This window comes from Staurois parvus, unplaced genomic scaffold, assembly GCF_062004578.1.
Source record: "Staurois parvus isolate SC_StPar_1 unplaced genomic scaffold, SC_StPar_1.0 ptg000634l, whole genome shotgun sequence".
Classification (NCBI taxonomy): Eukaryota; Metazoa; Chordata; class Amphibia; order Anura; family Ranidae; genus Staurois; species Staurois parvus.
The window spans coordinates 12943628-12962115 of record NW_028318430.1 but is presented as its reverse complement, the minus strand read 5'-3'; the positions used below and the strand labels follow the sequence as shown (position 1 = coordinate 12962115).

The 18488-nt window shown below is 39.9% G+C and overlaps 1 protein-coding gene across 2 annotated transcripts in view; it reads right to left on the bottom strand.

Moving 5' to 3' along the window:
• Positions 1-18488, bottom strand: part of CARS2 (cysteinyl-tRNA synthetase 2, mitochondrial) — a 98017-nt gene that overhangs the window by 71614 nt on the left and 7915 nt on the right. The gene's annotated exons all lie outside the window — the stretch shown is intronic.

Below are 18488 nucleotides of genomic sequence, written 5' to 3'. Positions count from 1 at the left end.
TCACTCAAGTCACGGAATTCACAGAATCGGATTATCACTTCAGTGGACTTCATATTTACCACCATAGTCACATGACTACAGTCTATTGATTATTGAACTCACTATTTATATGTCATATTTTGGACGATTCACGTTATTTTCACCTCTACGCCTGCTGGCGCTTGCACATATTTCACTTGTACTATTTTAGTGCTGCATCCTTTTTTTCTCAGATTTTTTAGAGGGTAGGAGGTTTACCTTGATGCTAGCAGCTTTATACCTAGCGCTCGTTTATATCTCATGTTTTTACAGTGTAGTTACACTACAATAAAATGTTGGTGCCAAGAAGATGTATGGTGTCAGGAATGATCATATCAAGCCCAAAGAACGGGGATGAACACCAGCGACTTTCTGAAAGTCCAGTGAACTTTAATGAGCATACAGAAAAAACACTGCACAATCCTCACCTGACACCAAACCTCTGATGTGTCATCAGTGTGCGGCCTGGTTCATTGGGTTTGAGTGCACCATAGAGCGGGAGCAGGCTCCTGGGTTTTGGCACCCGGCTGTACTGCAGGACTAAGGAACATGCATGGGGGCTTTAGAGCAGTGATATACATACAGATCGTCTAACAGCGATGATCTCTTCATTTAAGCAGTTTAAATTTCTGAACAACACTCTCATCTTCGGGCACTAATGCAGTGTGAAATATGAGGCCTCAATGTGGACAACGCTCTCTTCCGGTGGCATTGATGATACGTATAACATGATTTCCACCAACACTTTCCTACATCCTCCTCACAATAGCTTGGGTTTGTTACCCTGAAGCCCAATAATTTAAATACTGATGATTTTTATGTGAATGTACAGTATATAATTGTGTTCTGTTACCAGCATTTGTGCTTTGGTACTGTGATTTGTTTATGTTTAGAAACCTTCATAAACCTAGCAACTGAAATGACAAGTATTTCGAAAGCTCAGAAGTTTTGGTTTGATCTTGAAGACTGAGCCATTATTGCTCTGAGACAAGATAGGATGTCTCTATGTGCCTGGCAACATTTTATATGCAATAGATTTTTATAGCTGCAAGCTGTGAATAAATATTCTGTGCTGTCGTCTCAGCTAACCAAATGATACCTGGTATCTTCTTCAATGGTAAGGATTTAAAGAAAACTAAAACAGCATGCAGTTCTAAACATAGGAATCTTACTTCCTATAACCAGAAAGGTTAAAGGATGCATTCATTGAAGCAATGCTTTAATTGTCTCTCTCTTTTTTTTTTTTTTTTTTTTTTTTTACTCTGCTAAAAAGAAAAAGCTCTGTGGCTGGTAGAGGCTCTGGCATTTGACAGCTAAATGGCAGGGGTGAGGTTTAGCACAGCCAGTGAGCAGAGTTTAACCTCTCTTTGCTGAGAACTTAAGACCTTGTATACAGCACAGACCTAGAATGGATTTGAAAGCATGCACATTTACATGCATCAGTGATCGTTCATGCAGTTTTGAAAACATGACAGGTTCACTTTAATGTTCTTTTTTTAATTTTTAAAACCATAACATTCACAAATATATGCAAAACAACTTTGTGGAGTGAATATATATATATATATATATATATAAAAATAAAAGTAAAGACCACAAGACATAAGGGTTATTTGTGTGTACAAAGTGAGAAGACTAAGAAATCACATAAAATTGTGGTTGAAGGTAGAGAAAAAGACACATTGACATAAGGGCCACCATACAGGGATGCTTAGTGAGAAAGCTATCCTGTCAGCTTTCAGCTGAGTTAGTAAACCTCAAGGTGGTACATTTGTTGGATTTATTGAGACAAGGGCAAATTGACGGTCAAAGCAAGAAACACCCTATACAGTAGATTTGCATTGCATTATGGTCATCACCCTGTGTATATGGCAGTCCAATTTCTCCTATGGTTCAATGAACCCCATAAATGGTATAAGCTCATGTTTCTTCAGATACTAGAGAAAAAAAAAATCTGGATGCTAAGACTAATTCCTGAACATCACTGCACACAACAAATCTAACTCAGTAAGACCCTGGGACTCTGATGTGCTATTCTAAAATGTCCTACAATCCAACTATCCTGGAATATTTGTTTGGATGTAACAGCATCTGCGAAGATTCCCAGGAGACTTGTATGGGATATATTGTGTCTAAAACACACACTGCAGCAAGGCTAGAACCAAGAGTGCTTGTTATGGAACATTTAGGTTTGGTTCATATAGATAACAAAACTTGGCCTTCAGGAAGTGGTTGTGAGCCCTATCAAGCAACTCCTAAACATCAGGTCTTACAAAGAGTACTAACCAAAATATACAGTACACAGGTGGATGCTTGGACTTTGCAGTATGGCAACCTGAACACTGCAGGTTAGCCCCATGGTTGTCTACCAGGATGTGCTGCTTCCTTGCCCTCTCTGCCCCCCCCCCATGTTCAAATCTACACAGCCTTAGAATGACACATTGTGGGACAGCACATCTTGATTCCCCAAATTCAAGTCATTAATTTCCTAACCCTCCTTCAGCAAAAATATTTGTCTAGAATGGTCATTTTTAATAAACCCTGTAGCTGCCACTTGCACGGACTTCCCCTCATATACACAGTCATGGAAAAAAGGACTCAACCAGACCTTTTCTCCTCAGACTGGCAAAAATGCTTCACCCCAGCCCACAAACTATCTCTTGCCACCAAAACACAATTAAAAGGATTCAAGTTAGTCACCAGATGCTACAAATGCCACTCAGTACTCCATGACCCCACGATACCTGAAACCTGCTGGCAAAGTCACACCTCGACCTTGCTCCACATTTGGTGGGATTGTCCGCTCATATGGATGTTCTGCAAACAAATCTTTGCCCCATTACTGTAAACTCATGGCAACTTCTACCCAAGTGTCACCCAAGATAGCTCTCCTATCCACGATTCCTGGATCCTTTAAATCCACAAAGAGGGATGTCCTCAGACATTTACTTACAGCAGCTAAAGCAGTCATCTCCTGCCACTGGAAATCAACTACCCTACCTTGGTGAATGGGCAACCGAATTAGACACCATAAGGGACCTGGATCATTTGTTGGCACAGAAAACTGGAATAGAACTATTCTCTCACATCTGCACTCCTTCGATTTTCAGGCTTGTGCTACAGGAGAACTGACCTTTGATCCTCCCCAGTCATGATGGAGTGCCCTTGCTTTATCTGTGTCTTCAACCAGACTTCTACTCCATTATTTCCAACTATAATCTCATCCTTTCTAACTATCTTTACTCATTCTCCTGTATCTTCTTCTATAAGGAGATACTTCAGATAGCTAAAACCCGGAGATGTTTCCCTCAGATTACACTGCATTTATCATTGCTTAACCACTTCCATACAAGGCACTTTTACCCCCTTCCTGCCCAGGGCAATTTTCAGGTTTCAGCGCTCTCACACTTTGAATGAAAATTGCACAGTCATACAACAATGTACCCAAACTAAAATTTTATCATTTTCTTCACACAACTAGAACTTTCTTTTGGTGGTATTTAATCAACGCTGGGGTTATTTTTTGCTAAATTAACAAAAAAAAACTTTTTGTTTCTGTTATAAAAGTTTGCAAATAAATAATTGTTCTTCATAAATTTAGGCCAAGATGTATTCTACTACATTTCTTTGGTGAAAATAACCCAAATTAGTATTTATTATTTAGTCTGTAGGAAAGTTATAGAGTTCACAAACTATGGGATATATCTGAAAATTAATTAATCCTGAATTACTGACAGCCAATCTAATTTCTTGAGGTCCAAGAATGTCAGAACAGTACAGATATCCCCCAAATGACCCCTTTTTGCAAAGTAGACAGTGTGACGTATTTCATAACAGGCATAGCGAGTTTTTAGAAGTTGTAATTTTTTTGTCATAATTTTTCGGAAAATGAAGAACTTAAAAAAATGATTTTCACTATTTTTTTTTTTACATACTGTCACCAGTGCAGTACAGTGTCATCATATAACTGGCATGGTGGTGATCAAGGACACTGACTAATGACAGTATGAAAAATTAGATTTTTTTTATTTTTTATTACATTGTTTTCTCTTTTATTTAAGATTTTTTTTTCATATTTCACTATGACCAAAGTAGTATAATGTTACATAGTAACATTGTACTACTTTGGGGAAGTGATCAGTATTTTTCTTTTTCTTACACAATTTGCTTATAGCAAAGAATTACTTTGCTATAAGCAAGCATTTACCTGAAAGAAATCGATTCATTCAGAGTTTTTTTTTGTGCTTAGCTGTGATTTGGCCACAGCTAATCACATGACACAGCTGGGCTGTGATTGGCCCAGCTTGTGCATGTGATCGCTGTGACTAATCACAGCTAGACGCACTTGTATACAATGGATGGCATGAAAGGAAGCCATCCATTGTTTACAACTGTCATGTGACCTGCTGTGATTGGTCACAGCAGGTCACATGGTACTGGCAACTGACAGATCTGTCATCGGCCATGTCCGAGGTACACGGCCGGTGACAGATCGCACCGCAGTGCGGCCCTGTGGGCATGCGCAATGTGCGTTCTGGAAAGGACACCTTATGGTGTCCACCCGCAGGGACAACCTGTTCGCCCACCCGCCATCTGGCTATAGGCTGGGCGGCAACTAGTTAAACATGGTTAAACATGTTTTTCTCCTAATGTTTTTTAGCCTCATTACATTGGCTAACAGCATGTGATTTGATGATATCTTCTCATTACTGGCATACACTAACACTCGTCTCTCCAATTGTCATATGTGTTTATATGCAGAATATTTCAGTTTTTTTGTGCATCCAATTGCTTTTCTTTGTACTTGGAAAACTTCAATAAAATAAGATTGAACTAAAAGTAAACCCTGCAGTTTCCATTAGTGTTGTAAACTGAGAGTATCAGTAAACTGCAGGCACACAGATGTCTATCTGGCTCTTAAAGTGTTACTAAACCCAAGACCCTGCATTCACTATATATGGTCTCCTACAGTACACACTACATGGAAATGAAAATATTGAAGTAAAAATAAACTGCTAAATACCTTTTGTCATCAGCAGTATATAACAGTCTTGTGACTTCTATTAGTGTCCAGCTGAGCACTGGTTAAAGCTTGTAGAAGTAGTTTTCATTCGGCTCTGACTGTCCTATGAGGCTGCATAACCCCCGACCCTCTGTCTGGACAGTTCTGATTGGCCCTGTGCTGATCAAATGAATCCTCCCAAAGAAAAAAAAACTCTGGCAATACACACAAAACTGAGCATGTGCACAGTGACTCCTAGAGCTCTGTACTATCAATATGGATTGGGGACAGAAGAAGGGGGCAGGATCAGAGAAGACAGGATCAAACAGCCTTTTTACACAGTGCAGAGGATTAACCCCCCATTAGGTTCCACAGTGAGTATAACAGGTATGCTATACTGAATATTCCCACAGACTTTATAGTTGTGGGTTTAGTAACACTGTAAGCAGACTTTCATAACTATGATCAGCCTCACTGACCAATAGAGGTGCAGGTGTTGGGAGGGGTGGGTCACAACTCTAACTTTGATTTTATGAAATAGCGACTTTGTTTGCAATCTGAGTTTTGGGACCTCTTTGGGTGTACTAAAAGACAACAGAAGGTATGTGCAAGCAGCTCTAGGTACATTCAATTTAAAAATTAGTGTAACCAAAATTAAAAACAAGGGACTTAATTTACAACCAACAAGTTACGTCCTTTGTGCGGATTCCTCTTTTAGTTAAAATATTCCTCTATCCCCGCCCCCACCCCCATAATCAAGAGACCCAGACTATGCCCACCCTCTCCACCTAGTGTCTCAATTCACAGATGGATGTACTACATCTTCAATGAATGAAGCAGGATCTCTGAATGGAGGATGACTGATAGCCCCATCCCCTCCATTCATAGAACACATAGCAAATTAAATTCTGGCTGCCACTTGTCTCATTCAGGTTATGAATAACAGGTAAACCTAAACAGCAACAATTATATTTTACTACAAGCAATTGTTGAAAGCAAAACTCCAGGATTGGTGGAAAGAATACTTTCAGTGGGGTCTCCCCACACAGCAAGTGTAAAATGTTCGTTATGTTTAGGGGCTAGAGTAAGAGGCAGTATTACTTATCCTGATCCTCTGCCCCAGCAGCCTGGGCATTGTCCCCTTCTCCCTGAAGCTCAGGGATGTGGGTGGTCCCTTGGCTTCATAAATACAATGCAGGGCTATTAACCCCATATTGTGAGTGGAGAGAGAGAGTATGTGACCGAGCATACACCTGTGAGCAACAGAGAGGAGGCTACGAGGACTCGCACAGACAGAGGGACCCAGGATAAGGCAAGTATTCCTTTTGAAACCTGTACTCCTTAGACTGTATTATTTTAACCCTTGCAGTATGGGAGACCCCATTGAAAGGATGTTATTTATTTCCATCACAGAGTTCAGCTTTAACCACTTTGCTAACAAGGATGTTCCCTGTATGTCTGGACTTTAAAAGGGGTCAAAACAAACTCTCCTCTATTTATGATTAAATCTAAACTGATGCACTGTAAGAGGTATTTAAAGCATTGCCTATTAATAGGTCTGGGTTACCTGAATTTTTCTGCACGTGCAATTTTGTGTTTTGACATATTTGGTTTGCATTTACTTGACACAACCTTACAGGTGTGCTCAAAGGTTTGCTAACCCTTGGAGAATCGGTAATGTATGTACCATTTTTAAAGAAAACATGAGTGAGCAGGAAAAAAAAACACATTTCTTTTATTTCTTATGGTACTCATATTCAACTGTAGGTCATAACAGAATCGCACAATTATAAAAAACAAAACATTACAAGAAAACAAATTAAATGACCCCTGTTCAAAAGTCTACATACCCTAAGTCAGTGGTTCTTAACCTGGGTTCGATCGAACCCCAGGGGTTCGGTGAGTCAGTCTCGCGGGTTCGACGGAGGTGAAGACCCACACCCGACTCATATGATTCGTGCAGTAAATATTCATTATTTTGTTTTTGTTTTTGTGTGAAAATCATGTTTTAATGGTTTTGTTCTTTGTTCTTAATGGTTTTGTTCATTTTGTGCACCTATGTATAAATATATACCTAAATATATACCTATGTTTTGAATTTGAAAAATCATATTTTATTTTTCCAATTAAGAAGGGTTCGGTGAATGCGCATATGAAACTGGTGGGGTTCAGTACCTCCAACAAGGTTAAGAACCACTGCCCTAAGTTCTTAATAATGTGTATTGCCCTGTTTAGCATCAATGATGGCGTGCAGTGTTTTGTAACAGTTGTCTATGAGGGCCCCAAATTCTTGCAGGTGGTATAGCTGCCCATTAGTCTTGGCAAAATGCTTCCAGGTCATACAAAGTCTCTGGTCATCTTGCATGAAAGGCACGTTTGAGATCCCCCCAGACTTGCTCGATGATATTAAGGTCAGGAGACTATGATGGATACACCAGGACCTTCACCTTTTTCTGCTCTAACCACTGAAGGGTCAACTTGGCCCATGTGTCCAGGTCATTGTCATGCTGGAAAGTCCAAGAAGGTTCCATGCGCAGGGTTCTTCATGTAGAAGAATGCAAATTGTCTGCCAGTATTTTCTGATAACATGTTGCATTCAACTTGCCTTACATTTTCACAAGATTCCCCATGCCTTTAGAGCTTATACACCCCCAAAACCTCAGTTAGCCACCACCATGCTTCACAGTGGGGATAGTATTCTTGTCGCTATAGGCCTTGTTGACCCATCTCCAAGCATAACCCTTATGGTTGTGACCATAAAGCTCTATTTTAGCCTTGTCACTCCAGATTACAGTGTGCCAGAAGCGGTGAGGTGTGTCAAGGTGTTGTTGGGCATATTATAAACAGGCTTTTTTGTGACATTGGTGCAGTAAAAGCTCCTTTCTGGCAACTCATGCAGCTCATTTTTCTTCAAGTATCTTTGTAGTGTGCCTCCTGAAACAACCACACAGTCTTTTTCCAGAGCAGTTTGCATTTCTCCTGAGGTTACCTGTGGGTTTTTCTTTGTATACCAAACAATTCTTCAGGCAGTTATGGCTGCAATCTTTCTTGGTCTACCAGACCTTGGCTTGCTATCAAGAGGTCCCTGAATTTTCGACTTCCTAATAAGTGATTGAAGAGTACTGGCTGGCATATTCAAGGCTTTGGATATCTTTTTATATCCTTTTCCATCTTTTTAAAGTTCCATTACCTTATAACGGAGGCCTTTTGACAGTGCTTTTCTGCTCTCCATGGCTCAGTATCTAGCCTGCTCAGTGCATGCACTTATGCACGCGAGAGCAAACAAACTCAATGACTATTTACACACAAACACTATTTGCAATTTAAAAAGCCACAGATGTGAAAATTAACCTGTAATTGCCATTTTAACCTGTTTGTCTTATCTTGTGTGTCTGTACCAAGGCCAAACATTCCAGGGTATGTAAACATTTTGATCATGGCCATTTGGGTGATTTCTGTTATCATTATGATTTAAAAAGGAGCCAAACAACTATGTAATATTAAATGGCTTCATATGATCATCATCCTTTTTAGCATGATCATTCATATTTTCAAAATCAATGCTAAAATTTCACAATTTCTGCCAGAGTAAAAACTTTTGAGCACAACTGTTTCTTATTTTGTACAAAAATACTGGGCATTAAATTATGTTTGTGTGCACTAACATTCATTTTCGTGACAGATTCTGGGTTGGATTAACTATGGCAATATACCAGTATTTGCACTTCAGCTTTATTCCTCTTTATAATTTTACTGTTTTTGGTTTGATATTTGTACAGTACTTGTTTAGGAGATATTTATTTTACCTACAGGTAAGCTTTATTATAAGCTTGCCTGTAGACAAAAAAAAAAAAAAAAATCACAAAGCAGACTTTACTACCACTCTAAGTACTTTCTAGTACATGTGCAAATAATGAAAAAACAAACTGTTTCGGTAGCATGTTCGGAGACATTTTTTTCTGCATACCTCCATACCTTTCTTAAAAACTTTGTAAAGGGTAAAGGAATAAAATATTTCTGGGAATAATTTTGTAAACAAGCTTTATATACGTACACCTGCCAGATGGATTTATACACTCAGAGGACTAAATACTTAACATTACTCATTCAAATCTGGCAGAAACACAAGAAGAATGTTGTAGTAAGTGCAAATGATTAATATTGGCTTCATTGTTGAAGGAAGCCTTCTAGAATACAAATATGGTAGGTGCCACTAATAACTTTGAAATTAAAAGTGCAAGTAATGTTTCTTTCTTCTTTGATCATGGCTTCATTCCCTAGTGAGTTACTAACCTTTTATAAGTATTGAGGATAAGAATATGAAATCTTCACACTCCATTGTTGTATACTTGTATCAAGTGAAGCCAGAATCTCATTGCCCCAGAGTATGCACCTTTGAAAATCAATGTCAGCTTCCTTAGATCTATTCTCACAAGTTTACTTTAAGGGTAAATTCCAAAATGAAAAAAAACACAAAAAGTGCAGAAATCTTTTTACATTATGTCTGTGAAAGTTCTACGTTACCCAAGTCAAAGGATATTTAGTAATAAGTTGCATTCAACTGGACTTGTTCTCAAACATTTAAGACCTTTGTTGCTCTTCCAATTTGTTTAGGAGAGCAGTAATGAGCAAAAGGCTTCAATTCCTTTCAACTGTCTAAATGTTATAAAGAAGAAATTTTCTTATTTTTAAGGAAACACTTCCCAGACTTTTTCAGGATAGAAAGTGAAAGTGATGGCAAGCCTTACAATAGATACAGACAAAAATGTCTTGAAAATCACAGAACAAGTCCAGCTGAATGTGACTAAGGCTGAACATACACTATCCACTCTGATTGTACAATCTCCTTTAAATCTATCATCTACTATGTAGTACCAGAGCCTGTCTGGATTGATACTAATTGAAAAGATTGCTAGATTTTGTCCTCATGTTACATAGTTTTGGGAACTCTAATAAAAAAAAAAAAAAAATTGTATAAAGATTGTATAATCAATTTGTAATTACTATTTGTGTGTTATGTATATAATAAAGTAAGGAGAAACAGGATACATTGTATACCAGTGCTCTACTTGTAATGTTACAAAGGCCTTGAATACAGCCAGCATGGGCATTTCTGAAGCTATAAAAGTCACACACTCACAAAAGCACCAATATTACCTTCTTGTAAGAAAAAAGAATATCACAATTTGTTATGCATTTCAGCTGCAAAACTCTTCGCAAATAATGCACAAAAGGCTCTGCTTTACCTGAATTGCCTACCTCATCATGTAGAAAATACTGGAGGAAAGCACTTACAGCGTGAAGCAATAAAAAGCTGAATTGTACAGGGTGTAAAACTTTTATATTTTTAACAATCAAGAGGTTGAAAAGTGTATTACAAAATAAATCTTTAGTTAAATGTAGATTCTTTAAAATAGAAGCAATAACATACGTCCCCCTCTCATATATTTGATTAAAGGATAAAGTTAAAACAAAAAACCTTTTTTGTGCCAGTCAAATTGAAATGCAAAATAAAGTCTACAAAAAGAATTACAAAAAATGAGGAGACACTAGATACTTGCATAAAAGTGGAACCCCACCTGTGTTTACTGGAGTGAGAGTCCAGGGCGTGACTACCACACTGGAGTGAGAGTCCAGGGTATAGTCTACAAGGCTTGTTATCACTTCGAAAGGGTAACTGTATGCATTTCAGCCCTAGAAGTGTTCACGGAAAGTGCACTATTTATTTATTTTATTTAATTATTTTGTTTTTGTTTATTTTTATTTTATTTATTTATATTTTTGAGTGTACACTGATTGTTCATGTACACCTAAATATATAAATAAACGTGGAGTGATTTCACGATTCACGTGTTGCTTACGATTTGAATCTTGTTTATTTTTGTACGCAATTGTGTTTAGTATATATTAATTGTTTGTTTAACCACTGAAAATTTAGAAAAAAAGTTTTTTCTTAGTTTTTGTTACAAAATTTTGTAAGTAAGTGATTTTTCTCCTTCACTGATGTGCGCTAATGAGGCTGTAGTGGTGGGCACCGATAGGCTGCACTGATGGACAAAGGCAGCACTCATATATGGCACTGATAGGCGGCGCTGACTGGCACTGATAGGCAGCACTGACGGGCACTGATGCACACTGATAGGTGGCACTGATGGGTGACACTGAAAGGCAGCTCAGATGGGCACTGATATGTGGCATTGAAGTGCACTGGTAGGCACTGAAATGTGGCACTGATGGGCACTGGCAGGTGGCATGGATGAGCACTGATGGACACTGACAGGTGGCGCTGCTGGGGCTACACAGATCATCAGGGCACACTGATGATCAGTGTACATGTCCCCTCTGAGAGATGCCGATTACCGGCTCTCCTCTCCTCACGAGCTGTCAGCGTGACAGCTCGTGAGGAGAAAGATGCCGATAACCTGCATTTCCCTGTTTACATGTGATCAGCTGTGATTGGACACAGCTGATCACATGGCCAAGCCGACATCTTTGGCTCTTTCCGTTGATCGGTGATTCGCTGTGTCCGAGGGACACAGCGCACCGCAGATCGCCACACTGCGCGCTCCCGGAGCCGCGCATGCGTGGTTAAAATGTCATATGACGTCCTCCCAGAACGAGAGAACCGCCTTGCGCCCGTCATTGTACTATATGGCGGGCAGGAGGCAGTTAAGGTATGTACTAGCTGTTATCAAAGGTAATGCACTATGTAGTATTTTATTTATTTTTTTGAGGTACACACTGGATTTATGTGGAGGTGCAAATTGGACACAGAAGATGATTTTTTTGTAATTATTTTTATGGACTTTATTTTGCATTTCAATTTATTGACTGGCACAAAAAAGGTTTTTTATTTTAATTTTCACTTTCAGGGGTGAAAGTGTGACTTTTTTGGACTCTCTTTTAGGTTTTGTGGGACTTTGTTTGATTTACACAGCTTTAAGGATTTTTATTATTAATCTATATAATTTTTGGGATACCAAAATTATATATTTGCAAAGGATAAAGTTAACCTTTTTGGAAAAAATACTGTATATATATGTACATATTTTTGCAGAAAAAAAAGTGCAGTTTATTTCCTGCAGGAGCCTGGAAAGCATGGAACCCACTTTCTCACAGCTCATACAGATCTACAAGCAATCTTCCGCAGTGGCTGGCTGTTTTTGTATGTCATTAATTCCCAGGAAACTGAATAAATGATATGGCCATGTAGCCGTACCAATTTTGAACTGTGACAGCGGGTGCGGGCAGAAGATCCCCATCCGCTGTCATACTGAGTGTGGGTGGAACATGTAATATGTTCCAGAAGGTGAACTTATCCTTTAATGCTGCAAAAGCCTGTATCCCGCAAAAGTGAAAGCTGCCATCGCCTTCATCATTGGGTATAGTATATGGATGTCAAAGGTCCAGTAAATCAAGAATGTGCCCTTTTTACTTAATGTGGAACTGCATCTCAGCACCATGAACCAAAAATGCTATTTAATTAATTGTTAATATTTAAAGCAAACTTTGCATCCATCTCTTCATGTTTTATTTTGACAAGAAATAATTCTGAAAAAAACTCCCTAGAATTACGTGCAGTGGCCATCTTAAATAAAGGGCAGATGATTCACTTAGCATTTACTTCCTGGAATCCATCTGCCCTCCGTTCAGGCATTGGCTGACCTGAGAACCCTCCCTCCCCTCCTGAAGACTGCTGGGATGTATGGCAAAATTTGCCTAGGCAGAAAACAGGAAGAAATGTCTAAAAAAAAAAAAAAAGTTTAAAACTAGTAAATATGATATATTTTCCTATCTATTTACTAATGCTAGCAACATAAGGATTAAAAATGGTCGATGTTGATTGAGAGAGTGAAGTTCCACTTTAATGTCCCCCAGGGGTGCAGGTTTGGTCTCCTTTTCTTCCTTGTCGATCTGCCTTTCCCTACCCTTCTCTTCCTGTCCTTATATCTTTCCCTCTTCTCTGTGCCATACACTATTTCCACCCATCCAATCCCTACCTACCCAGCATCCTATGTTTACCCCCTCTTTTCATTCTCTGTTGTCAAATCCATACAATTATGCAGAATCATGCCCTGTTCTTCTTCAAACAGGTACATGAAGAACTGGGCTTGGTTATGCATGGTGAGAAAATACAGTACATGGTTCTAGGGGTGCACCGAAATTTCGGTGGCCGAAACGTTTCGGCCGAAAAACACCCCTATAGGCTGTCGGCCGATATGAAAAAAAAGCACCGATACAGGTGCCGAAAAAAACCCCCGCCCCCTCGCTGCCGCCACTCGACAGTTCTCAGCCTTACCTGAGAAACCACCGAACCATCTCGGAGCTGGGCATAGAGATTAGTGAAGGAAAGATGACCTCCACTCATCTCTATGCCCTTGGAGGACCGCAGCGATGTCACTTCTGGTTCCGCCGCCTTGTACATAAGGCCATTTTTTTTTTAAAGCACTAGATCAATGCTTTTTTTGATCTAATGCTTTACATTGTAGAGGAGAGATGTGGGGTCTTCTTGACCCCATATCTCTCCATAAAGAGGACCTGTCACTAATTATTTCTATCACAAGGGATACATGCATTACTTGCGATAGGAATAAAAGTGATTAAATTATTTTTTAAAAGGGACAAAAAATGTGTAAAAAAATAAAAATATAAATTAATTCATAAATCAATTATTGATTTAATTAATAAAAAAAAAACGTTTAAAGTGCCCCCGTCCCCCCCATGCTCATATGTAGTGGTGAACGCAAACGTAGGCCACGCCCACATATGTAAACGGTGTTCAAACTACACATGTGAGGTATCGCCACGAACGTCAGAGCAAGAGCAATAATTCTCGCACTAGACATTCTCTGTAACTTTACACTGCTAACCTGTAGAAATTTTTAAAGCATCACTCATGGAGATTTATAAGTACCATAGTTTGACGCCATTCCATGAGCGTGCACAATTTTAAGGTGTGACATGTTGGGTATCTATTTACTCGCCGTAATATCCTCTTTCATATTTTCCAAAAAAATAGGGGTATATATTGAGGATTTTTTTGTTTCTTTAATCAAAGTGTATTTTTTTCCAAAAAATATATATTAACTTTTAAAAACTACCCATTTTGGTTTTCGGCCAAGTGCATCCTGAATTTACATTTTCCGTTTCGGTACCATAATATTAATTTCAGTGCAATACCAAGTGGTTCTGATAATTAGGTTTTTCTACAAGCCCCAAGTGACCAATTTCATGTTTTGATTCAACTTGCATTATTTGTCGACAGATTGTAAATTATTATGTTACCCTCCATTTTTTCCTCCATTCCTCCTCCCTTACCTATTATATTTGCCCGTCTCCCTGTACCCATCCCTCCCTTTGTCAATGTATGTGGGTATATAAAAGAAACACCCCCTTTAAAATAATCACATTTTGTTGCTTTGCAACCTGAAATGAAGACAGACACATTTTTTGTTTTATCCAGCTGTATTTACTCAGTGCAACTTATAACATTCAAGCAAAAGATATAACACCAACATGTCAGAAAATGTTTTTTAAAAAACAAAAACAGAATGAGTTTGAAAAAGTTTCACCCCTTCCTAAAAATGACTTGTAAACTCAAGAAGGTGTAACTAATCTACTTCTCAATGGCACGCAAAGCCATTTGACTTTCAACTGTGATCAGCTGTGGTCATTTTGATTAGCTCAGCATGAAAAGAGCTTTCCTGGAGCATTTCAGTCCCTGGTAGCTCAACTAAAGCAAACAATCACCGATGGGTGGCAAGGCACTGTAAAAAGATCTTCGGGATACAGTTGTGGACAGGCACATGTCAGGAGATGGATACAAAAAATTCAAAGGCTTTATCAATGCCTAGATGCACAGTGAAGTGGAAGATATTTGGTACAAGACAGACCATCCATGAATCAGGACGTTGCTCAAAACTGGATGAGGGAGCCAGGAGGAAACTGGTCAGAGAGGCTACAAAGACTACTTGCAACTCTGAAGTAGTTTCAGGAATTTATGACAAAGAGTGCATAGTTGCAAACAGTTACAGATTACCATTCACGGAAATCAGACAGATGTCACACTCAGAGCTTGTCCTGGGCAGAATCCCAAAAATTAGGCTCTGTCACAGACAGCGGGTGTTTGGCACTGATACAGTTAATCACAGCCAGTAGTGTCGCTATTGGGGTGTGGACCACACTCAGGTGACACCACTGGCCTAGCTACTGAGGTCCCATGCACCCCCCTGTCAAACTCACGCCCACCATATGGATTTTTCCAATCTTCAGCCCTGGTACTGGCTTAGCTGGTGATTGGTGGGATCAGCTGAGGAGGGGCTGGGTCCGTCATCTGCTGACTGTCCTGTGCCGAGCCTGACTCCTCAGTGTCACAGCACACTGCATGTACTCTGTGGGCCTGTCTCCCCACCGTCCTGTCCTAGTGTCACTCTTCCCTCCTAGCAGCCTGTGCTCTGACCCTCAATACACCTGTCTTGACTGCCTGGAACAGGCCAGCTCTGATCATAACCCCCCCTTCACCAACTCTGCTCACCACCTCCCTTTTCCATCCCCCAACTCTGCTCATCCCCTTCTTCATTCTCACCCAACTCTGCCTACAGAAAAAAACAAAGTATCCCTAACATTTGTTTGGGACTGTTGGCAACTATGAGAGTGGTAATTGTGTGCATGTGACAGCAATATCACAAATTCTCCACAAATGTGGCTTGTATGGGAGGGTTGGGAAGAAAGGCCACATGCAGTCACGACTGAGCTTTGACAAAATGCACCTTGTAGATTCTGAGGCCACATGGAAAAAGTTGTTATGGTCAGATGAGACTAAAATGGAATTATTTAGCCTCAACACTAAACGATATGTCTGGCGGAAATCCAATGCAGCTCACCATCCAAATAACAGCATTTCTGCATTAAAGCATGGAGGTGCTAATATCCTATTATGGGGGTGCTTCTCTGCAGCAGGGACTGAGCACTTGTCAGGATAGAAGGTAAAATGGATGGGGCAACATCGCATCAAATTCTTGCGTAAATTCTGCTGTCCAGAAAGTTGTCAATGGGAAAAAGACTTACCTTCCAACATGACAATGACCCAAAGTACACAGCAAAAATGACCACACAGTGGTTGAAGGAGAAAAAGCTGAATATCATTGCATGGCCAATCAGAGCTCAGACCCCCCTGAAAATCTGTGGTATGATTTGCAGTCCACACACGGTCACCATCAAATTTAACTGAAATTAAGCAGTTCTGCAAAGAAGCATGGACAAATATTACAAAGTCTAAATGAGCAAAGTTAGTAGAGACATATCCCGACAGACTAAAGGCTGCAATTAAAGCAAAAGGTGCTGACAAAAGGGAGTGATACTTTTTTCCACCTCAGTGATTTCTGTTTTTGAATTTTTTTTCTGATATGTTGGTGTTATATCTTTCAATTGGTTGTTATAAATTGCACTGAGTAAATAGAGCTAGATAAAACAAAAACTGTGTATCTTCATTGCAGGCTGCAAAGCAACAAAATGTGATTATTTAAAATTTTTGCTATAATACAATTGTTTCATCTAGCTGCTCAGTTGACAGCCTGTGTTTTTTCATCTAGCTGCTCACGTGAAAACATGTGTTGTTTCATCTAGCTGCTCAGCTGACAACCTGTGTTGTTTCATCTAGCTGCTCACGTGAAAACCTGTGTTGTTTCATCTAGCTGCTCAGCTGACAACCTGTGTTGTTTCATCTAGCTGCTCACGTGAAAACCTGTGTTGTTTCATCTAGCTGCTCAGCTGACAACCTGTGTTGTGTCATCTAGCTGCTCAGCTGACAACCTGTGTTGTTTCATCTAGCTGCTCAGCTGACAACCTGTGTTGTTTCATCTAGCTGCTCAGCTGACAACCTGTGTTGCTTAATTTTCTGCTCAGGTGACATCCTGTGTTGCATCCAAAAACGTCTGTCCGTAAGATTTCAAAGTAAATCCACACTCAATATTATTAGCTATTTGATTGGTTGATGTATAATAACAGAAAACCTAGCAATTTAAAGGTTAAAGCAGAGCTCCACCCAAAATGGGAAGTTCCTCTTTAAGCCTTTGTCCCCTGCTCCCCATTAAGGATTGGCACCTTTGCGGAGCAGGGGGGAGCGGGTACCCGAATACGACAGGAACCCGCTACCACTTCCCTGCGATTGCATAGGTGATCGGAAGCGGAAATTGTCCTCCCCCCCTCCTTCCCCGTAGTTTTCTGGGACACGCAACAGGTCCCAGAAGACTACGGGGCCATTCACAAAGCGCAGCACTTCTCGTGCATGCGCAGTGGGCACCTAGCTGTGAAATCACAAGCTGTCACAGATGGGTGCCCACACTGAAGATGCCGGCGCCAGGGAGAGAAGACGGCTGGTGAAGACACTGCTGGACCGAGGGACAGGTAAGTGGCTGTATTTTAAAAGTCAGCAGCTACAGTTTTTGTAGCTGCTGCCTTTTATTTTTATTTTAGGTAGAACTCCGCTTTAAGGATAAGGTAAAAAAAAAAAAAAAGTGCATTTATTATTTTTGTTTCTTGAGCCTCTAAAGCAGTGGTACCTTCCTAATGCCGCGACCCTTTAATACAGTTCCTCATGTTGTGGTGACCCCCAACCATAAAATTATTTATCCAGTAATTATATTTCATGAAGTGTCGTTTTACCTCCAATACTGCTGCTTTCAACACAGTAGCTGCTTTTAACAGAGTAGCTGCTTTCAACACAGCAGCTGCTTTCTACACAGTAGCTGCTCTTTACACATCGGAAATATGTGTTTTCTGATGGTCTTAGGCGACCCCTGTGAAAGGGTTGTTCGACCCCCAAAGGGGCGCGACCCACAGGTTGAGAACCACTGCTCTAAAGCATTGCATTAGCAATCAGCAGATCGCTGGTGCCATGCTGGTCTCCTGCAGACCTGTCAGTGTATCTGTGTAGCCATACACCTCATGCAAGCAAGTAGATACTTACTGACAGGAAGACTCAATGAACTACCACGGTGCTCCACAGCTGTCGGAATGAGTGGCGCAGCCGGGCGCCTTTTTTTTAAATTGTGAGAGCTAGCAGGGAGGAGAAGATCCCCCAATAGCTGTCACAACAGGGATTGGGGGAGTGTGGGGGCCAATCCATTCGTAACATGTTACATCCTGAATATGGGTGTGACATGTAACATGTTACAAAAGGTGAACTTTTCCTTTAAATTAGGCTATTTGAAAATTTAAAGAGTTTTTTTTTTACTTCCAAACAAAAGCAATTCTTGAGTCACCTATGAACTTCACAGATTAAATAAGTAGGTGTACTGCATGGATTATGCCAGGGTCTCCAAACACTTCAGTATGAGGGCCACATCATTTTACAATAATTTGCAGACTGCAAAAAAAGTAAATTGTTTTATAAATGAATATGTGTTACTTTGATTTCTTGTGTAATTTCTTATTCAGAAAAACAGAGAAGGAATTTCAGAAAAGCAAA